The sequence below is a fragment of the Mauremys mutica genome, chromosome 1, assembly GCF_020497125.1.
Source record: "Mauremys mutica isolate MM-2020 ecotype Southern chromosome 1, ASM2049712v1, whole genome shotgun sequence".
NCBI lineage: Eukaryota > Metazoa > Chordata > Testudines > Geoemydidae > Mauremys > Mauremys mutica.
Genome location: NC_059072.1, coordinates 64,131,400 through 64,155,299, shown reverse-complemented (window position 1 = coordinate 64,155,299; position 23,900 = coordinate 64,131,400). Strand labels below are relative to the sequence as shown.

The following is a 23,900-nucleotide window of genomic DNA, read 5'->3' as shown; positions in this document are numbered from 1 at the left end:
GACCAAACTTCCATTCATTAGTGTTTGAAACACCTCAGCTGTGAAGGGCTCCTAAATGCTACCATGTGTGACAGTGCTGCACAAGAGCAGCATCGAGAAAAAAAACACTGGGCTTTAATCATAGGCCACTGCTTACTGCAATCCCTTTTCAAAAGGTGCCCCCCCCCCCGCAAAAGGCTGAAAAAAGCTGTAAATCCAGGGAATAAACACAAGTACAAATGAATGGATGACAGCTTAAAAAATATAACCATAGCAGCATCAAGCCATGAGATTTCACACTGGTTTTGTTTAGTCTGCTTTGGGTTATGTGGGAAATGTGGAAAGCATGAAGCAAAAGCCCCCCTCCCTGCTAAACCATGGGCCTCAAATATTTAAGCCAGTAGGTTTATACCTCTTGACTAGGAAACAGGCCATGACCCTGGGGTACTCTCTGGAGTACCAGGCACAAAGAAAGATGTAGCATGATCAAAGCCATGGCCAGACGAAAGAGAGCAAAGTCAAGTGTCAGCTGCCCTCTGACCTTGTCTTTTCAATTAGTATTTAAATTCCAGAAAGGCACTAAGCGAGCATGCAGATACACAATTTTCTTCCTCACAATGACTCCTTTCCAGTGACATGGGAGGTATTTAGATTACTGCAATGAAAGTTGTCACTGAACAGCAAGTGCATGAGTGAATTTTAATCCCCCTTGCCAAGGTTCAGAATATTCAGGTACTGAACCAATCTTTTTAACACTTCATAAAATTCATAAATACATGATGTGTTTTCCCCACTCATCCTCCCCATCTTGCAGAATGACATAGGGGGCAGTTGTAACAGTTCAGGCTAGAAGAAAATCAGTATCTGAAGCCATCTTTGTGCTGGCAAGTACTAGAAGTGGGAGAAGCTGTTTTAAAACATATTGCATTGACACTTTGCAAATTCAGAGGCTCATCAAGATCATGACGAGCAACCGCTTTGCTCAAAGCTGTCAGTGACTATTCAGCTGAAAATGATGACCTTGGATTCTGTTTTCTTTACTTAACATAACACACATAGGTGGGTTTTTTTAAATGCTGCTTTCTACTGACTTTGAAGTTGTATTAGCTTTGACATTTAATTAATAATGGTATGAGGAGCAGCCTGGAAACCTCCAATGATTTTTCAGGCTATGTAGAGGGCAGCAGTGAGTTGCCTGAACTTTCTAGAAGCCCATTTCACATACCCAACAGTTAAGCTACTACTCCTGGGGGAATTCTGTGCCAAAAAATTAAAAATTCTGCACACGATATTTTAAATTTCTGCAAAATTCCGCAAATTTTATTGTCAAAATAACACTATATAATCATGCCATTTTCAATTATTTTGGTAATTTATTTCAAAATACCTGTCAGTAAGTATTGTCTGTAAGACACACACAGAAATTCCCCCAGGAGGAGAGAGTTAAAGAAACCCCCATGACAACCCAGTTCCTGTTTCTCTGCCCCCTCCTCTCCAGAGCCCAGCCGGGGGGCCAGACACCCACAACCCCTCCCCCCCAGAGCCCAACTGTAGCCCCTTCCCAGCCCAGATACCCATCCTCTACCCCTTAGAACCCAGCTGCAGGCTGCCCCCAGCCCAGATACCCACATCCCCTCCCCCCAGAGCCCAGCTGCAGGGCCCTCCCTAGCCCAGACACTCACCTCCTACCACTCAGAGCCCAGCTGCGGGCCCCCCAGAGCCCAGATACACCCCTTCCCCCCACAGAGCCCAGCTGTGAGGCTCACCCTTGCCCAGATATCCACACCTCCCTCCCCTCAGAGCCCAGCTGTGGGGTGCCCCCAGCCCAGATATCCGCATCCCCTCCCCTCCCAGAGCCCAGCCAGGCCCCCCCCCCAAGCTCAGACACCCACCTCCCTATCCCTCAGAACCCAGGGATCCAGAGGGAGAAACAGCCCAATGCTGGGTCTGCATTGCGCAGTGGTGCAGCATTCCTCCAGGAGTACAGCTACAGGACCACTTGCATCATTTTATGATTGGCTAGTTGGGAGAATACTGCAACCTTAACTGGTTCTTTCTGAGAGCAGGTGGACTTCTGACCACACTATCAGAAAGAAAGAGTGGGGGGTTACTGGCAGCAGTCTCTGGAGAAGGTGTTTGTGGAAATAAGTGTTTCACAGCCAGCCTTGGAGAGCTGAAGAGACATCTTCATTGCCAAAGGGTATGTTTTAGTGCCAGTGTTGCCACCTCTTTTAATGTTATCAAAAGGCTTGCGATATTTAATGGTTTTCTTAAAGTTCCAGCAAGAGATTGCATGAGAATCTTAGCTATCTTTTTTTAAAGAAAGATTTTAGCCCTCATGATTGTGGTAAAAGTTTTGAAAATGTGACCCAAGGGCACCTTAAAGCTGAAACCCCAGAAATCAAGTAAATAGGACACCATATTTATTTATTTAAATCTCATGATTTTAAGACAATCTCATAATTTTGGGACTTGATTCATGATTTTTGAATGTCTGAGGTTGGCAATGCAGTGGATCATTTTAGTTTGGAAGAAGAGCTTTTCAAGAAGAAAAGCAGAACTGGAAAAGTTGTTACTCTGCTAAGGGGAGTGGAATATTGACTTGCAGACTGACAATTGTCTTGTGTGAAGCCTGGTTGAATTCCTTCTATGCAAACACTAAGACCAGAACACTTAGTTTAGAAGTGACAGTAGAAGAAAGATATTTGTAAGTAGCCTAGCCAGTAGTTATTATTTACTGGCTGTTTGGTATTGTACAAAACACAGAAGATGACATGCTTGCTGATTTGGAGTGCTTACCACCTAAACAGAGACAGAATAAAAATTAGGTGTGACAGATATGGCAATTTCCTGCATATCTTTGGAGGACCGTACTGTCTTAAGCTTTATATATCATTGCGGGCCAGGGATTGCATGTAACTCCAGGGGGCAGGGTGACCACTGCTCCTCCAGGAACTAAGAACAGTGGGGGAAAATTCCCTCAGATTGTGACTCCTGTAGAGCAGTACCACTGTCTAGAGAGATTTGCATATACTACTTCAAACTAGATTCCCCAGAGACCAACAGACAAAGAAAGGACTTCCGGATAAATAGCCTGAGTTTAAATTGACTCAGGGCCTTCTTTCTGATCTAGCAAACAGACAGGACCTTCTGTCCAAGTGGGGCCTCCATCCTTCCTGGGAAAGGCTGGAAAGGCCTATCAAGGTTATAAAATACTTTGGTAAGCATTTAGCCTGCATATAGGAACTTTTATTGTTTGTTATGTAGCTTCTCTGTAATGCATTCACCTTAAGAATAAATGTGCTTTCTTAGAAAGAGCTGAGTGGTAACTTGTGACTGGTGGCAATTATAGCTGTTCATCGCCTTTGAAGAGAAAGCAAAGCACAGACAGTGGCCTCTTTACGCTGTCTGGCGTGTTGGGCTATTACAGTGTAGGCAGGGAACTATGCAGCGTGGAAAAACCCTGGTCAGGAGGCAGAGAGATGCATGTCTCTGCCCAAGAGAAGCAGGGCCGCCCAGAGGATTCCTGGGGCCTGGGGTCTTCAGCGGCGGGGGGCCCCCGCTTCGGTGGTAATTCGCAGGCGGGGGGGTCCTTCCACTCCGGGACCCGCCGCCGACGTGCTCCGAAGACCCGCAGTGGGGGCCCCCCGCCACCGAATTACCGCAGAAGCGGGACCCACCGCCGAAGTGCAGCCGGGTCTTCGGTGGTAATTCGGCGGCGGGGAGTCCCCGCCGTGGGACTTCGGGGCACTTTGGCGGCGGGTCCCGGAATGGAAGGGCCCCCTCGCCACCGAATTACCGCCGAAGACCCAGCTGCACTTCGGCGGCAGGTCCCGCTTCGGCGGTAATTCGGCGGCAGGGGGTCCTTCCGCCCCGGAGCGGAAGGACCCCCCTGCCGGCAAAGACCGGGAGCAGAAGCTCCGGGGCCTGGGCCCTGCAAGAGTTTTCCGGGGCCCCCGGAGCGAGTGAAGGACCCCACTCCAGGGGCCCTGAAAAACTCTCGTGGGGGCCCCTGTGGGGCCTGGGGCAAATTGCCCCACTTGCCCCCCCCCACCTCTGGGCGGCCCTGAAGAGAAGTGATGACTGAGGAGCCAGGAGACTAGAGTGGGTGTCCTTGACAGACCACAGAGGGGAATACAGGTGAAGTTGCCCTGAACTGGGAGATCCAGAGGAAGTAAAGTAGTAAATCGTCTTTTTTTGTGGAGACAGCACTTTGACAGAGGTGGATTAATGGTTATGGGTTCCATGGAAGAAGAGTGCTTTAAACAGAAATTTGAAAGGAGGGCAGGTGCACTATATACAGTCGAACCCATTTATCTCGACCTCGGTTAACTTGCCAATCCTATTAACTCGAGGTTTTACAAGTGGAACCGCCAAACTCCCTCTTTATCTTATGGGCTTCTCATCTGTTATGTCGATTTGCCCAACCCTAATATCTCGAGCCCGGCTCCCCGCGTCCCCAGCCGCCCGCTCCCTGGCTCTCCAGCCGCGCGGTTCCCCAGCCGCCCGCTCCCCGCGTCCCCAGCCGCCCGCCCGCCCCCGCATACCCGGTCCCTGCCCGTCCCCGCCCGCCCAGCCCCGCATACCCGGTCCCTGCCCGTCCCCGCATACCCGGTCCCTGCCCGTCCCCGCCAGCCCGTCCCCACATACCTGGTCCCCGCTTTGCCTGCCGCCTGCCCGCCCGGCTCCGCCGGTCCCCGCTTTGCCGCCCGCCCCTCCGCCCGGCTTCGCTTCGCTGCCCGCCCGCCCGGCCCCGCATACCCGGTCCCTGCCCGTCCCCGCCAGCCCGCCCCGCATACCCGGTCCCTGCCCGTCCCCGCCCGTCCCCGCATACCTGGTCCCCGCTTTGCCTGCCGCCTGCCCGCCCGGCTCCGCCGGTCCCCGCTTTGCCGCCCGCCCCTCCGCCCGGCTTCGCTTCGCCGCCCGCCCGGCCCCGCATACCCGGTCCCTACCCGTCCCCGCCAGCCCGGCCCCGCATACCCGGTCCCTGCCCGTCCCCGCCGGCCCGTCCCCGCATACCTGGTCCCCGCTTTGCCTGCCGCCTGCCCGCCCGGCTCCGCAGGTCCCCGCTTTGCCGCCCGCCCCTCTGCCCGGCTTCGCTTCGCCGCCCGCCCGCCCGCCCGTCCCCGCATACCCGGTCCCTGCCCGTCCCTGCCAGCCCGTCCCCGCATACCTGGTCCCCGCTTTGCCTGCCGCCTGCCCGCCCGGCTCCGCCGGTCCCCGCTTTGCCGCCTGCCCCTCCGCCCGGCTTCGCTTCGCCGCCCGCCCGGCCCCGCATACCTGGTCCCTGCCCGTCCCCGCCAGCCCGCCCCGCATACCCGGTCCCTGCCCGTCCCCGCCCCACATACCTGGTCCCGGCTTCGCCTGCCGCCCGCCCGCCGGCTCCGCTTCGCCGCCCGCCCGCCCCCGCATACCCGGTCCCTGCCTGTCCCCGCCCGCCCGCCCGGCCCCGCATACCTGGTCCCTGCCCGTCCCCGCCCCACATACCTGGTCCCGGCTTCGCTTCGCCGCCCGCCCGCCCGGCCCCGCATACCCGGTCCCTGCCCGTCCCCTCCAGCCCGGCCCCGCATACCCGGTCCCTGCCCGTCCCCGCCAGCCCGTCCCCGCATACCTGGTCCCCGCTTTGCCTGCCGCCTGCCCGCCCGGCTCCGCCGGTCCCCGCTTTGCCGCCTGCCCCTCCGCCCGGCTTCGCTTCGCCGCCCGCCCGCCCGCCCGGCCCCGCATACCCGGTCCCTGCCCGTCCCCGCCAGCCCGCCCCGCATACCCGGTCCCTGCCCGTCCCCGCCCCACATACCTGGTCCCGGCTTCGCCTGCCGCCCGCCCGCCGGCTCCGCTTCGCCGCCCGCCCGCCCCCGCATACCCAGTCCCTGCCTGTCCCCGCCCGCCCGCCCGGCCCCGCATACCTGGTCCCTGCCCGTCCCCGCCCCACATACCTGGTCCCGGCTTCGCCTGCCGCCCGCCCGCCGGCTCCGCTTCGCCGCCCGCCCGGCTCCGCTTCCCCGCCCGCCCGCCCCCGCATACCCGGTCCCTGCCTGTCCCCGCCCGCCCGCCCGGTCCCGCATACCTGGTCCCTGCCCGTCCCCGCCCCACATACCTGGTCCCGGCTTCGCCTGCCGCCCGCCCGGCTCCGCTTCGCCGCCCGCCCGTCCGCCCGGCTCCGCTTTGCCGGATCCAGCCACGTGCAGGCAGCGCGGTAAGGGGGCAGGGAGGGGGTGGGGGGGTGGATAGGGGTTTATCTCGATCATTGGTTATCTCGACGGCTTTTGGCAAACCCCTAGGCCGTCGAGATAACAGGGTTCAACTGTACTAGGATTGGGAGACACTTCCTGGTGTTGAAGTTGGCAGAAGTGGTTAAATTTATCAGAATGTTGTAACACAATGATTCTCAACCTCTCCCATGCCATGGCTTTATGTTACCATAGAAAAAGTATCCTCCCAGCCTGCTCCTGTGTAGCCATAGAATCACAGAATATTAGGGTTGGAAGGGACCTCAGGAAGTCATCTAGTCCAACCCCCTGCTCAAAGCAGGACCACTCCCCAGGCAGATTTTTACCCCAGTTCCCTAAATGGCCCCCCTCAAGAATTGAGCTCACAATGCTGGGTTTAGAAGGCCAATGCTCAAACCACTGAGCTATCCCTCCCACCCTGAAAAGGTGAGGTGGTCAGGATCTTCTGAAACCTGTTTGCTACTCTGCTAGGGTTGCTTCTCTGACAGTGTGCAAACTTGTGCTGTTATAAAGTATTCAGGAAACTAGGGCCCACTGAAGTCAGTGGGACTATTCCCATGTTTAAAACGAAGCATGTGCCTAAGTACTTTGCGCAGTTCCTTGCAGGACTGAGCCACTAGAGAGGAAGACATCACAGTCTTATGCCGTGCCTTCATGAGAGGATAATGTATTTTACATAGACCTACTGACTTGTATCTGGTGTTGCTGCATGCAATAGGACCAGGCACTGAGACAAAGCTTCAAACCAAAGAGAAGGATACTGTGTGATGGAGCAGGGAAACAGTCCCAACATTTAGGAGGAACAGGATGCTGGAATGAAAGGCTTTGTGGGTCCAGATGAACTCTGACCAAACTCAGAAACGCACATAATCTCAAGCATGAAGGGACAGTCACTGGGTGGGCATCAGAGATTCTGATCACTCAAAACCAGTGCTAGATCCACCTACTGACATGCCACAAAATCAAGAACAAAACCACAGATCATGGAAATGGTGCAATCAGCTAAGCAATCAATTGAAATGATGCCTGGCTATCCTTAATTCAGGCAGTTCTTAACTTCTGAATGCGTGATTTTGCAACCTTAACACTTTTAATGCAGTTATCTTAGCTGTAAGAGAAAGGCATTGTTTGAGTTAACTTGATTGTTCTGTAATCCAGTTTTTGCATTTGTATGAAAAAATTGCTTTCTTTGTAACTGCTGCTGTTGTAGGCAATTAAAGGGGGACTGGTGGGAAGTGGGAGAACAACTACAAAATGCCTCTCAATCCTCTCCTGTATGGACTTAATTGTGACAGAGAGTAAGGGGTGGGGTCTAGCTGCACTATCCCAATGGGAGCACTGTGAGACATTCTTCAGATGCTCTTAGGCACATAGAAGCTGAACAACTGCTACCACATCACTTTCTGTGGTGCATCTTATCGTCTCCTTGTGTGGCTGGCCAGATCAGAGTGCAGGGGCTGCAGTTCTGCCTGGCTCTCTTGCAAGCTGCTGCAATAAAAGTATGAAACACAGGAATTCTGGCAAGGGACTGCACTTTATTTCCTAGCTCCATCCGCATGACATAGGTTGCAGTATCAAAAGGTTAAAACCCCCTCCCCCATCATGTGGCAGGAGCTAATATCCCTGACTCCAGTGGCTACTGTTATATCTCCCTTCCTTCCCACCCCCCCATTTTTTTTGTTTTGAAAATCAAATGCATATAAACTGTCATATCAATAAAAATAACAACCACAAACTAATCCAACTACTTAATAAAAGTTAGAAGTAGAAACAGCTAGGATGGCGCTCAGGGTACAGCTACCCATAAGTACCCTATCAGAACCTCAATGCCTTTTTGATCACATGGCCAGCCACTGGTTCTCAAAACACTTCCTTCTGCAGTGTCCTAATCAGCTGCTGAGGTGGATCTGCTTCCTGGCGTCTTTGTTTGCTGCTCCTCATGTTTGCTGTTGTGAATAACCAAGTGAGCATGTGTTGCTTTTGTCAGTACTGTCAGTAGCATTTTGGGTGTTCTCAAGACCAACAAGTCAGTGTATTCCTTGGTCTCCTTCGGATGTCTTCAGTTCCTCTTTCAAGCCTGACCCTCAGGGTAATTATGACAAGACTTCAGTGATGAATCTAACATTCTCTCCCACTTGCAACAGGGAGTAACTGCGTGGCATTTTTGCCATAGTATTTCTCCTGTTTTAGTTTCCTAGTGTAAAATTCTTTTGTCACTACTTCAAGGTAAATTGGCTCAAGAAGCTTGTTGGATGTTGGCACTAAGGTTTTGGCAATATTCTAGCAATGCTAAGTACTGATCCCTTGAATCTGCCAGGGCTTTCTTTAAAAATCAAATGATTTTATTTATACAGCTTTCTCCTACTGTGCCTTGTAAGGCCACGATGGGGAGTGCTTAAACTGATATGCCAAAGAGAATTACAGAAATGAACAGCTTATGAACTGTGGACCATTGTCTGTTGCTAACTCCTCTGGAATTCCATGGAGAGCAAAGCAGGATTGTAACAGGAACCACTGGAGACTGTTGCTACTGTTACAGCTGCAGAAGGCGAGTAGAGGCTAAATGTGCACCCATGTAAGGTCAGCCCTGTAGCTGGTAAGAATTTTAGCTTGAACCAAGTCTAGTTTGTTAAGTTTTAGCACTAGGAAGTGGTTTATCTTTATTTCTCTTGTGACCATTTCTGCTTTAATGCCTTGTACTTGTACTCACTTGAAGCCTATCTCTTTGTAGTTAAATACATTTGTTTTATTCTTTAATCAAAACTGATCCAGTGTTTTGGTTAAACAGAGCTCTGGGGTAACTCCATCCGAAGTAACAAACAGTTGGATATTGTTCCCTTACAGGGGCAATGGACCTCCAATATCTGGACTGTCCAGGAGAGAGCTGGACAGTGCAGAACACATGTTTTGGGGGAAAATTTGGGACTGGGAGTGTGTTGGGGTCAACCTGCAGGTCGTAACCAAAGCTGCTGGTGTCAGTGTTCCTGGAAGGCTGCAGTTATACACACACATTCAGGGTGTGACCTGCATGCTGGTTGGCTGTTTGTGAGGGGCTCAGGTTGGGAGCTACAGTACCAAAGCATTGTGAGGCACCCCAGGTTGCAGGGCAGGTGTGACACAGCCCCTGACTGGTCGGCACTGCACCTCGGAATGGGACACTTACTCTGCTTATAGTCCCAATGAAGTCAATGATGTTACTTAATAGCAGAGTAAGGCTACAGTAAATGTGAGTAAGAAGGGCAAAATCTGGATTCAAGGCCAATATTTTAAAGGTATTTAGGCATCACTCCACTCAGTGTTGCAAGTGACTTACACACTTAGGAGCCTGTGTATCACTGAAAGTCAATGAGACTTAGGCTCCTAGGTATCTCAGTCACTTTTGAAAATGAGACAGCCATCTAATTCACTCAGGCCTTGTGACACTGAGCGGAGTGATTCCTGAATACCTTTAAAAATATGGACTCACCTGACTAGAACTACAGTAAAAGCTGTCAGCTGGCAAAATTGAGCACTTCTTATAACGGGTCAGAGGACTTTTTGCACAAAGCAGAGTTCAAGCGTATATTCTGTATAGCATTTATACTGGGGACAAATCCTGCTTGCAGAAATCTTGGGGGGCTGTACAAACTCAGATAAAGAGATACACCCTGCCCTGGAGAGGTCACATGCTAAAAGACACAACCAGGTCACCTAGGATTGAAATAAAATATTAAAGAAAGTAAGGAGGCATTCCTAATGCATATTGGTTGAATCAGTAGTGTGACCTTATACAACCTTGTGGCAGACTGGCAAATCCCAAGGTTTGGAAACAGCTTTTACAAATTGTCTTTTAGATTATAAGCCCTTTAAGTTAAGGACTATAATTTACTATATGTTTTCACAGCACACAGTATAATGAGGCCATGACCTGGATGGGTTTGAGGTGCTAAAAACAATATAAATAGAACAATTGATAATAAATTAACAAGCACATAGCTCTGAGGTCAGTAATTCCTAGTATTTAGGCCTGTGCACTACACTGACAAATTACAGGCCTGGGTATAAACTCTTCCTCCTGATGGTAGAAAAGATTATCAGTACCAGAGAGATGTTGCTGTCAATGCAGGTGGAAATGATATAATCTATAATACCACTGAAGAGCTCCTAAAGACTCATGCATGAATCAGCATATATTTCTGTGCATCCCACCTGTTTAATTACAATCAGTGTTACAGCAATGATTTCGTTTTTGGTAGGCATGAGATGTCAGAATATGAAAGAACAGGGAGACGACAGTCCAAATAAAGGTGTGGGCTGAAATCCATATGACCTGTTTTAGCCAAGCCTAACATCATGATCTCCTATCAACCTGAAGTGAGAGTCTCCTTAGGGCATGTCTACACTGCAATTAAAAACCCACAGCTGGTTCATGGCAGCTGACTTGGGCTTAAGGGCTTGGGCTAAGGGGCTGTTTAATTGCAGTGTAGACGTTCGGGCTCGTGCTGCAGCCCGAGGTCTGAGATCCTCCCTCCTCGCAGGATCCTAGAGCCCAGGCTGCAGTCTAAGACCAAATGTCTACACCTCAATTAAACAGCCCCTTAGCCCAAGTCAGCTAGCACACGTGAGCCATGGGTTTTTAATTGCTGTGTAGACATATCCTTAGTGTGTGTTGTAGAATAGGAAAGAAGAGGCACCAGTCAGATATCTGGGGGCCTCCTGTTATAAAAAGACATAAAAAGATGAGGAAAGAGTTTTGTCCTTTTAATTCCTCAAAAGAGTAATTGCTTGTTGCAGGCTGATAAGGAATGCCCAATGACACTGAAATCCTGACCATTACTTCTTACAACAGCATTATCATTAATTTACAGACAGGTGGCAACCATGATTTTTCTGAGTAGCCAAATTGATATTATATGTATTATTAATAACTAGTATCTGAAACACAGCTGAAAGGTTGTGCCAAGTGCTAAAACTTGGTTAGACCTCAAAGCTCCTGCTTCGAAGTAATAAGAAAGAGATTGAAAAACGGTAGCCAAGAGCTGCACACACCTCATTAGGGTCAAGCAATGTGGGAAGGCCAACCTGCAGCTTCCTGCTCAAGCGTGCTTATCCATTGGAAAGGGGCTTCAGGAAGGTAAGATAAAAGAGCTTTTCAAAGTGGAAGTGCACAGTGACATTTTTATGAGTGCTAGTCATGAAGGCTTCTAAACACTGAACAACTCAGTCATTTACATAACCTACTTCACAAAGAAAACGAAGGCTGCTACAAGGAGCATAACAAGCCCATTCTTTGAGGGAGGGGGAAGGTTGAGTTGGAGAACTTTGTTTTTATTATTGCTGTTTCTAAATCTCACTGATTTGCTCTTCATTTGTTTTCACTCATGAAAGGAAAAGTTTAACAAATATGGCTCTACCTTCCCCCCCAAGAGTGCTCAGAAAAGCTCCCAGAATAAGAAACATATTTCTGAAAGAAAGCTGGGTCCTCTGACTTGGTTCAACGAAGTTCATGCGAGACCTTGCTGTATAATATATCTACATGATTTGGCTCTTAAATAAATAAATAAATCCACAAAATCAATGAAAGAAGAAAACACTAAAGGCTAAAAGCCTTGTAAAATCGCTTTTAAAATGTCTGAAGAGTTTAATCCTAGATTTTACCACACAGACACTGGTGAGGCTGTGTGCTGGCAGCAAAGCAGAGTATTTAACTTTGAGAGCCTAAGTGCTGGGTTTAATTTTCAGTTTCAGACTAAACAGCGGGTCTGCAGTTAAAGGCAGGGCAACGAGGACTCCTGAGTGAAATGGGGTAATGGAAATGGTTTCCTTGCAAGTTTTACTGATTGTGTAATCATGGAGCACCTCCTTGTGCATGCAAAAGAACACACAAATCAGAGAACTTTGTGTAGGCTTTAATAAGAACCCCCGTTTTCCCTCTCTTTTTTACTGCAAAAAATTCTCTTGCTATTTTATTATAATATGCTGCGGGCTAAAAATATATCCCTAATTTAAGCCATTTTGCCAATAAATCTACAAATACCTGGTAATCCAAAAAGGGTAGTTATGGTTTAATGACATACTCTTCTTGTCATCTTAATATGTTCAACTCCTAAAGGATTTAGAGCCATGCATTTAAAGATTTTTCAACTTCTTGAATATCTCTGAGCAGTCTGGTGGAAAAGGCAATAAAGTATGGACCTCTTCACCATGGCGCATGAACCAACTTTTTGAGTTCCATCTGCTAAGTGATTCATGTTACCACAGAGCTGAGCCTTTTCTTTTTCTACATTGGATAGTTTGATTTAAAAATACATTGGGGCTGTCTCACTTAATGGATGGTGATTATTTCCTTTTGACTAGAGAACTTTATGGTAGTTTCTTTTTAAATGGAACATATCTAAACCCTATAATCTAATAGAAAAAAGCGCCTGATGGAAACCTATGCACAAAATACTTTTTCTTTCAAGACAAAGAAAGATTTATTGAAGTTTATACCTCAGTGTTCAACTGTTTTCCTCTTCCTAAATGTAAAAAAAATTGAACTAAAATAAATTACAGTTAACGCCTCATTATATAGCATTCTTCCTTGGAAGACTTTGTTAAAGTGAAGGGGAGGCGGCCTAAAATACTCTGTCCCTGTGTTGTTCTGATTTCAGTTTCCAGATTTTGTCTCAAAACAGCCATGGGAAATAGGGAGGAAAAACCCTATTCACTGTCCTTGCTGTAGATCTCTGGGTCCTAGAGCTCAGTGTTTCATTCTGCCAGATTCCTCGTCTGGTTTCAATACAGTGCTCTCTTTCCCTCCCCACACCCCACCCATTCTGTCTGTGAGATCAGCCATTGGTAACTCTGGGAGACATTATAAACTGCGATGTGGGAAACTAGAGATGAAAATTCAGGCAGAATTTGAGTGATTTGTTTTTTCTTTATTTCTCTCCTTTTTTTTCCCCCCATGGCTGTTGGGTGGCAGATAATCTTCAAAACCAGAGTTCGGAGATCAGAATCAAACTACTTCAGCAGCCTGCTGACCAAAAATTCAGCAAGTTTAGGAATGATGGTTTTCCCTTCACTTCACCAGATGCCAAGACTCTCAAGTGCTATAAACAGGGTTAAGATAAAGCAAGGGGTATCATGGCAAAACCCTAGTGTAGTTAAACAAAATCAGGGATCATTAAAAATAAAGTACAGATTGTGAGCAAAATTTTCAAAAGCACCTAAATCCCATTTTAAGAAGTGCATAAGTAACTTGACTTTTAATGGGACCTAAGCTGCTTACACTTAGGTGCTTTTGAAAATATTACTCTGTGTCTATAACCACAGTAGTACCATAATATCAGTAATCACAGTAATTGTGTAGCCCACGATAATAGTGCTCTGATCTACTATTGCAACAGGATGCCTGCAGTCTCCAACTCTTTGCACAGGCCAGCACAGAACTGGGATAAGGGTGGCTTTTGGAACCTTCAAGTTAGAGCCAATGAACAAGCAAGACTGCTTACTACCAACATACTAACAGAGGCAGGCATGGTGAGAGTTCTATTCCAAACGATGTGGACTCAGCTGGGGTTAAAAACATTTTTAAATGTGTGTGTGTTCTGTGATTTTGTGGGTTATGGATTTTCGTGTGGTTTTTTTAGGTTTTTTTTTTACTAAGGCCCAGTTAATGCACATGAGGGGGCACACTGGTATGCCTGCATGGTATTAGCAAAGGTACTGGTATCATGCTCTGATTGGCTGCCCATATGTGGTAATGTCCGGAGACAGCAATCAGCACTGGTGTAGTGTGATATAACCGTGATTTCAAAGAAAACAATTCTATAACTGCCCATCATTAATATAGTAGCTGTGTAATGCTTCCTACTCATATTCTAAGGGGTTTTTTGGTGTGTGTTTGTGTGGTGGGGAGGGATTGGGGCTTATCACTTACTCTTCCAGGGACAGTTTCCATGGTGAGACTTTATAAAATGCCAGAAATACTGAGGAATCCTTAAAGAATAAGATGTTTTTCTCCCAATCGTCTTTCTCCCAGGAAGCATACATCAATAAATAATTAGGGTTAGAAGGGACCTCCAGAGTCCAATCCCCTGCTCAAAGCAGGACCAATCCCCAAATGGCCCCCCTCAAGGATTGAACTCACAACCCTGGGTTTAGCAGGCCAATGCTCAAACCACTGGAGCACACAGCTATTTCTACTCACAAATTGTTTTTTTTTCAATTGTGCTTGGTATGAAAGGACCATAATTGACAATAACAGGCAAAGACTCTATATTTAATGGATGACAATGCATTATATTCACTGGTTCATTTAGTCATTCTGTGGTTCCTATATTTTCCCAACATTTCTTATTCTATTTCTGCTACTTCATAACTAAATGTTTGTATGTATTATAGTACAACATGTGAAACCAGTCTGAAAAGACCAACAGGCTTGGAGATTTCAGGCACTGGATAATAGATATCTTTGTATAGGAAATTAAACTGTGAATCAGTTTTGTCATCTGAGACGATGTGGTACAATTCTGAGAGGAACAATCTGATGCATCAGTGCTTCATCTTCCACCCTTTCTGATGTAGTTGATGATCTGTTATGTCCTTGTATAATTTTAGTACATCCAAGCATTTAAAGACCTAATCCCAAACCCACAGAAGTCAACGGGAGACTTTCCATTGACTTAACTAGCTTGGTGTTAGGATCTATGAACTTGATTGTAAAAGCTGCTAAACACTCATAACTCTATAGGTGTTCCATGAAACCCTGTCTCCTGGATCCAATAAATGTCTTTTTTTTTTTTGAAGTAACACTCCAACTCACATCACCTTCAATGATTAGTGTGATGGGACATACAGGCCACACACTGGCAAGAATGGGGTTATTGAGGGCCTGTGGACCAAACTGCCTCTGCCCCACCACACCTGTAACATGTCAGGAGTGAAGAGGGATACCCAGCTTGATTTGAGGCTGACCAAGGAGGAAATTAGAGCTCTGCTTCTCTGTTGGTGAGGCCTGGTTTCAGCCAATAATCTGAGACCGCTTGCTGCCTGGACGAACCTCCTGGGGGATGGGACAACTGAGACCACTGACTGGCTGAATGAAGACAAGCCCTAAGCAGAAGGGTGGCATCCTGCCAAAGACTCTTTGGACACCCCTAGTTTTGAGTTCATAGTATTCCTTTAGTTTCTAACTTTATATCTTGGAAGGGGTGAGACTCAAGTGTGCCTTGGCCAGAGGGCTAAAGTGCCACTGCACCAGACAGTGAGAGGTGGCAACCAATCGTTGAAGTCCCTATGACAGCCTGAGTAGTGTCCCATTGGGGCATCATGGAGAGAGGCCCGGTCACAATTGGTTTATTGATTATCTTTGTTGTTACAGGTATAAGACAAAGTCCAAGATTTTCAAAAGCAACTAGTGATTCTGGGAGTTCTTATTTTTTGATGTCTTTCTGGAGACACCTTCAAGAAGTCTGAATTTAGAGAGTGGGTGCTCAAAATTTCTGGCAATCAGGCTCCTCTAAGGTGTCTCAGGTTGGGCACCCAGAAATTATGGAACTCAAAGAATCACAGAAATGACATGCTGGAAGGGACCCCAGAAGGTAATCTAGTCCAGTGGTTCTCAACCAGGGGTCTGTGGCCCCCTGGGATCCATGATATGTGCTTGGTATGTAAACCTGGTGCCCCAAGCCCCCGGGGCTGAGGCTGACCCCCGGCGCTCCCATGGCACAAGGCTCCCCCAAACTGCAGTGCCTTACCCAGAGTGGGGCAGTTCCGGGGAAGCTCCAGCTCCACCCCCTCCTTTCCCCAGTCCCTCTCAAGCCCAGCCCTCTGTCCAGGTCATAGGTGAGAAGCCAGAGGCATGCAATGTGGGGGACCTGCTCCTCTGGCTGGTGGTGCCATGGAGTGGGCAGCCGTGGCATTCCGCCGTCGGCTGCTGGTGCTTGGGGTTGCGGCTGCTCCTCATTTCCCAGCCCCCTTTGACTGCTCACATAGCCGGTAAGAGCTGCCTGGGCAGGGTTGTCTTGCTGAGGTGAGTCAGGGGGTGGAGGTGGCACTTCCTCCCTGGACCCTGCTATGGAGAGCTGGCCCAACAGATGTTTGTCTAAGTTGTCTTAATGATATATCACTGCAGGAAATCTTGGCTAAATTATATGATATAAATAATGGCAAAACTTTTTATTTACTGGCAACGGTAATTGTTTTTTTTAATAGATGCACCCCCCACACCATCATTCTCAATGACGTTGCCCAAATATACTTCAGACACCCTTTTTGCTGTGTCTACTGTTACGGATATTTTGGGCCCTTTCAGCTCTGAGCTCAGTTCTTAACTCCATGTAGTTCATCCCCTAAACATCTTTTGCCAAATATGCTTCTGTGGACTCCTAACCACAACATAAAACATAAAGATACTCTGCGCACAAGCACCATCTGCTCTTCTCTGCTGTTGAATAGCCAATGGGATGTAATGACCAATGCTAACTCAGGGAGGTGTAGCCTTTCCTTTCAGCACCAATGGGAGCAAAAAGTCCTCTGAAGACCACTTCAGAGTGGGGTAAGACTATGAATCCACTGACTACTCCTTGGCATGTATCTACCTATATTTATATTTATCTCCTAGCATCATAGTACCTAATGGAAGCAGGATAGAAAAGACCTCCCCAAAGACTTCAGTCCCTTGCAGGCATTCTACCTCAGAACACACCCGATTTGGTTCAGGACAAAACATCATGGAGGTGCATAACACACTCAGTGTCCTCTACGCTGTCCAGACAGCATGAGAACTAATTAAACATAGTGCCCAATGGATAGCTTTTTAAAGGTATTTGGGCACCAAAATCAAAGGGAGTTAGGCACCTAAATACTTGTGAAAACCTGGCTCTGAATGCTTTACAACCATTGATCAAATCACTAGTGGGAGGGAGGGAAGCACTACCTTCCCCAGTTTTACAGATGGGGAGCAGATCCCCAGATCCCATAGGCAGCGGATAGCATAGACCAGAGGGGGCTAAGCCTCCCCTGCGGCACAGCCGCTGACCTGCTGCCTTTGAGAGCGCGGATGACTGGGTTGTGGTGGCTCTGCCTGCACTCTGCCCCCAAAGTCCCCTCCCGCTTTTTGCCCTTGACCCCATCCACCTCCGCCTCTTCCCATCCCTGCTCTGCCCCTCCGCTGAGGCGCCTGCCACTTCTCACTGAGTCCCTCCTCTCCTGAGGTGCCCCCACCTCCTGCCACTTGCTGAGTCCCTCCTCTCCTCCACCCCCCTCACCCAAGGTCCCCACCGCCTGCCGCTCGCTGGGTCCCTCCACTCCCCTATGCTCCCCCCCCACCACTCAGGGGAGGGGGAGGGACTTAAAGGGTTGGGGAGGGCCATGGGGGAGAGGAAGTGGAAGAGAGGAGGGACTTGGTGAGTGGTGGGCAGACCGGGGGGGGACCTTCGGGTATGAGGCCTCGCATGAATGGGGCCTGGGGCAGAGTGTGGGTGGAGCATGGACAGGGCCTCAGGGGGAGGAGGCCGAGCGGGGGTGGGACCACGGTCCAGTCACTGAGGGCGTTTCTAGCACTCAGGCCAGCCTCCCCATGCACCGCCCATGCCAGATTCTTAAAGGTATTTAGGTGCCTAACTCTCACTGATTTCTGTAGATGTCAAGCACCTAAATACCTTGGAGGATGTGGGCCAGAGAGACTAAACACCAGATTTTTAAAGGTATTCAGCCATCTAAAGATGAAGACAGGTGCTTTGTAGGATATTCAAAAGCGCCTGGATACCTAATTCCCATGGGACCACAAGGCGATCCTTCATTCCCCCTCACAGAGGGGAGCCAGCAGTGCAATGGATACTCCAGCCCTGAGGCTGTTCAACAGCCTAGGGAAGCTATTTCCCTCCCTTCCACAGAAACTCCCCTCCAGAGCAGAGTCTGGTTTCTTGGGCTATGAACTTGGGGCAGGATTAGGGAAATACCTTGAGGTAATGGGTCATGATGTACGTATGTATTTGTAATTCACTTTATAAAGACCTGCTGGGCATACTCTATATTCTTGATGAAATGGTGGAAATGCTAAGTAAACCCTTCAAAAGCTTTATCATAGGTGTTTTCAATAGGTTTCATAAGGGAAAATGTTCAAATCAGCCATGATCGACGCTAGTTCTTATAAAGGTGAATTTTATTGTAGAGAGCTATACTTGTGCTGGCTCATTGGTTGTCACCCTCTGCCTAACAGGTGTCTGCATTTCCAACCTGATGCAGCTATACAATTGGTAAGCGCTTTGTGATAAAAGGCACTATTTGAATGCAAAATAATAGAGTAATTACAATGCTTAGCGCTTGTCCCGTTACTTTTATCTTCAGATCGCCTTAGAAACATGAACTGAGCTCTTCAGATTGGCCTTGTGATTTGGGACTTTTTTAAAGGTGATTAACCTCAACACGTTCTTTTTTAAAGGTAATTTTTCTCCCTTCCCCTCCTTCTTCTTGGCCACGTAAAATCTCAGTTGGCTTGTTTAACTCATTTAAAGAGGAGTTTCTGGGAAGCAGCAGTCTCAGAAATGTCACTCAGTATAGTTACAAAATAAACAAAAATTACAAAAAATATTTAGAACTGAGGAAATCCAAATCTTAGACCAGTTTGGGGATCTACAAAGAGCCTAGGGCTCAGTAACATTCTTTAGATTCTGCTCAGAAGTGATGTCATATAAACAACAAGAAACTCCCTTCCAAAAAACATCTGACTTCCTCTTCTAACCCCTAGTTCTTTAATACAGTTTAGTTTATTGTTTCATCTGTTTACAAAATCAGTCACTAAACTGCTAATCATTACTTGTTTGTTTTTATTTTTTCTTTCTGAACAAGACATCTTTTGGCTTGCTGTCAGAGCTCTCAAAATCTGTCCTTGTGGGTTTTTTTTTCTTGCTCATCATAACAACCTTTGAGGCACCCAGTCATGGTAACATCCTACTGCCCAAAGAAGACTAGAGACAACTTCCTGTAGAAACCACACCCAACAATGCTACATCTTCATCATCTGAAGTGATAGGAGTTGCTTTGGAGTGAGTCTAAGGGCTTGTCTACATTACAGAGCCATGGCTGGCATAGCTATGGCAGTATAGCTATGCTAACAGAGCCCTCTAGTGTCAACGCAGTATAAGCCAACAAAAGGAGCTCTTCTGCCATCATAGCTACACCATTGTCTACTGGAATGATATTAGCTACGTCGTATGCAGTGTTCACATTTCGGTCCCAGGATATTAGAGAGACAAGGCGGGTGATGTAAGATCTTTTACTGGACCAACTCTCATCACAGAAGTTGGTTCTATAAAAGATATTACCTCACCCCCTTTGTCTCTCTAATTAGCTATACTAACAGAAGCATTCTTCTGTTGGTATAGTTATGTCTACATCAGTGGTTTTATTGGCATAGCTATGTTGACAAAGGAGTGTGATTATTTATTTTCAAAACTTTGTGGTGTAGACCAGGCTTAAACACTCAGCCTATGCTGCATTGTCAGGTGGGAAAGTGAGAGGTTGGGAATAGAAATCAAACTTGTCTCTCTCCTTTCACACTGGAGAGCAGTGCCACCTCCTAATTTTTTAACCTGATTCTGCAATTCATCGGCTTGTTGTTACTCTAATTCAGGGTTCGGGAACCTTCGGCATGCAGCCAATCAGGTTAATCCGCTGGTAGGTCGCAAGACATTTTGTATATGTTGACCGTCCACAGGCACGGGCCCCCCGCAGCTCCCAGTGGCCGGGAATGGGAGCTGCCGGGGGCTGTGCCTGCAGACATTCAAAGTAAACAAAATGTCTCGTGAGCTAACCTGATGGGCCGCGTGCCGAAGGTTGCTGACCCCTGCTCTAATTTTTATTTGTTTTATGCTAAACAATGTTTAGAGATATTTTAAATATAAACATTTGAGCTAGTCAAAACACAGAAAAACAGTTTCAAACTTGACCCATTTTCCATGAAAGTTTCTGTAAAATTTAAGATAAATTTTTTATCAAAATCATGTCCAAAACTGTTTTAGAATATTTTTGTTCACAGAAAGCTGCATTTGGGGTAAGCAAAAATGTTTAATAATGATTTCAAACATAATTTAAATTTAAAAATTTGATTAAAATGTCTCAAAACTTTCACAAAAAACCAGAAACATTTCAAAAATACCAACAATTTTTGGCAAAAGATTCCAATTTTTTAAAAAAGGCCAAATTGCTATGAGCTTTTTGTGCAAAATTTTTTGACCAGCTCCAACAACCATCCTTACCACTGCCCTTGAAGTCTCTGTGAACACAGCCAATATTTGCTTAAAATAAATAAACAAACAAACAAAAAGCAAGATAACCAAATGTTTTGGAGATTCTTTTGCAATGGTGCTTGTCACCCCTATACAATTACTTTCAGGTTAAAAACTATATGTGCTATTGGACAATAAAGCTTCCTGCCTCTTATGAATTGTAAACTTCCAATTCTGAGCCGCAATGAACATAGAATAACTATTTATCCTTATGTGCTAAGGGACTGATTCAAAGCCCCTTGAAGTCAATGGGAAGATGTGTGAAGTCCAATGGACTTCAGTCCCTAGAGGATTAAATTTATGTGATACTGAATAATTGAGTCAATGAGCACTGAAAGCCATTCCTTGCAAAGGGTAGGCAGCACTTCAGAGGTTCAAGTCGCTGGAGCAAAGTTTAGACCCCAATTCAAGAAAACACTTAACCATATCCTTAACTTTAATAATGACAGGGATTCTTTCATGAATCAGGACCTTAATTAGCAAGTAAGACACACAAAAATGTACTTAATTTGCCTTTGTACCTATTCAAAAATAATGCTTTTCTCTTTTCCTTGTATTGTTGTTATCGTGTTCGTTTGCTTGGTGTTTTTTTTTTTAAATTTAAGCAATTTATTTACTATTAGGTAAAAAAAGTTACTTAACTGCTGGTAAAATATATTTGGACTCATGTTCTTTCTTCTGAATTCAGTTATGAGATCCAGAGACTCTAACATCTCTGATTTTTAGGCTCTCCCCCCATATGGATCATTAAACAGTTTCAAAAGCTTGTAGACTCAGACTATTTCTATTCTGCAGAAAAGATAAAAATAAAACCTGTCCTGTTCCCCAAAAAAACGTTGACAACCTTCATGAAGTTTCCCTAAAAAATATCAATTTCTTTTGTATTACTTAAGAACGCAGCTAATCTATATGCCATCAGCTGAGGATCCAGCTGTTACAAATCACTTAAAAATGAGGAAAGTGGCTACTTAGTCCTTACTTAGTCACTTAAATGAGAATATGGTAGATCTTACTAGTAAGATTGGTTTGTTTGTTTTTTTTTCTGGTGACTAAAACATATTTGAAGCAGATACCTGAGACTTCTCATCTTTTGAGATTTTTAGATACCTATCCTTCATGGAGACTTTAAACTTATTGATGGCTTGCAGTTAGATTTTTCCAGTGCAAGTTCACCATGGTGTGTGTGTTTCCCCATTGATACAAGTCACCTGGTGACCATCATGAATACATACAGATCGTATGATTTACATGTTTGCATTGATTCTGTGGACATATCTCTTCCCAGTGGAACCTGCTGTTGCATTTACCACCTGCAAGATGGGAAATCCTCAGGGTTCTATGGATGTTTGACGATATCATAGGTGTTTACATAGCACCTTCATGACCTTAAACTGGACAGCAGCTGTCCATAAAAGGAGATTTAGAAAATGCCTGAGACCTGGAGAATGCCTAAAACCTGGGAGATGGTGACATTTACAGAACTGTTATGACTACAAGAAGAACTATCTGTTTTTGCTTCTGTGCCTTTTAAAATGCAAAACAATCAACAGTCGTTCCATCTGAGTTGGCAACAAGGGTAACAACTGGATGTAAACTAACACTAATCCAAAATCCTTGAGAATGAACATCTCCAGAAATTCAAACCACTGCATTCAATGATAAGTCTGATCAAGGGTTATGCTTCTTTTATTCAGCCAAACTGTGGCAACATGCTCACTATCACATAGCAGTGCTTGAACGTAACCTTTCAAAGCTCCGCTGATGAAGAAAAGATATGCTTCTAACTTAATCCAGACTGCCACATGGAAAAACCATCTGTGAGGATATTTTGAAGGAAACAGATGGAAAAGGAAGAGATTCCTCTGAATGCAGTGTAAGATTTACTTTATCCTCATGAACTTCCATGTAGTCCGCATGTTTATATAATTTATCACTATTTCCTTAGACAGCTCAGATTAGGAAACTCGCATGAGCTCATGTTCTTGCTGTTAATTCTGAGTCTGAACTCTTCTCCTTTAAAGGGAAATTCAGTAGTGTAAAAGAAAAGAAAGAAAGGCAATTGGACAGAGTGAAGGCGAATTGTGTCAGGCTCCCAAACTTCCCATTGCTATCTCTCCTCCTTTTCAGCCTTAGAGTCATTTTGGTATGTGTGTACCCATGACGATAGTCTACATTCATTACCATGCAATAGAGCCAAGTGACAGCAAGAGGCTTTGCTCATTGTAGTTCTAGAGCAATGCCTATTACAGCTGCTTGATAAAGGCCAGTCAATACTTGTGTTGAAAACCACTGCTGCCAGGGGTTTAAAAAACGTTCTTTGAGTTTAACATGACATACAAATAACTGCATTCATATTTATAATGTATCTGTTTGTAAATAGAAGTTTAGCTATAGTTCTAGTGCTAGATTACCTTTTAGAAATCAAGAGTTATTTACTTCCATGTTAAATACATGCAGGGGAGGAGGGATAGCTCAGTGGTTTGCACATTGGCCTGCTCAACCCAGGGTTGTGAGTTCAATTCTTCAGGGGGCCATTCAGGGATCTGGGGCAAAAATCAGTATTTGGCCCTGCTAGTGAAGGCAGGGGGCTAGACTCAATGACCTTTCAGGGTCCCTTCCAGTTCTAGGAGATAGGTGTATCTCCATATATTGTACATTCTCTACTTGATTTCTAGCTTTTTATAAATACTGCAAAGTTCAGAGATTAAAAGTGGGAGCCCCAATGGGGCAATTCTTAACTCTAGTGCTCACCATGGAGAGGAATCCCTCTGCCCGCTTTTGGCTGCAAAGCTGCACCCAGGAGGCTACTGCTGCCCAGTGTCTGAACCCCAACCCCCCACAGAGTGAGTCTCAGAGCCCAGGTTCACAGATTTGGGCTCTCTGCGCCTGTGCTATGCTGCTAAAAATAGCCATGTGGATGTTCTGGCTTGGGCTGGAGCTCAGGTTCTGAAACCCACCTCCCCTCCGAGGCTTCAGAGCCCAAGGTGGAACGTCCACTCGACTATTTTTAATGCTGTAGCATGGGCCCAGCAAGCCTCAGTCTATAGACATGGGCTCTGAGACTCGTTGGTGCAGGTGGGTTCTTTTGCCATGTAGACGTGGTCTCTTCTGCTGCCTCCTGTGTGGGGAGGGGAGGATAGTGGGATCCAGGCAGCAATGGGTCTTCTGGTCCAAGCCTTCTCTTAGTCTACCTTTACCCTGCCCAATGTACAGTACTGCCCATCTGTGGAAAGGAGCTCTGCAACATGTAAGAAACATGCACCTCATGCAAGGCCCCACCCAGAATCCTGTCCCTCTTTGCACAGCCGAACTGTGCCTGGAGTCTCTGCTGGCTGGGAGGGATGGTGAATTTGAGTTTAAGTGTGGAATTCTTACTGCATTATCCTGAATATCTCCACAATTAGGGAGTGTAATATTATTGTATCAACACCATTCATTC

The 23,900-nt window shown here is 46.6% G+C and overlaps 1 protein-coding gene across 2 annotated transcripts in view; it reads right to left on the bottom strand.

The window, feature by feature from the left end:
* HMGA2 (high mobility group AT-hook 2) overlaps nt 1-23,900 on the bottom strand; it is a 172,410-nt gene that overhangs the window by 5,458 nt on the left and 143,052 nt on the right. The gene's annotated exons all lie outside the window — the stretch shown is intronic.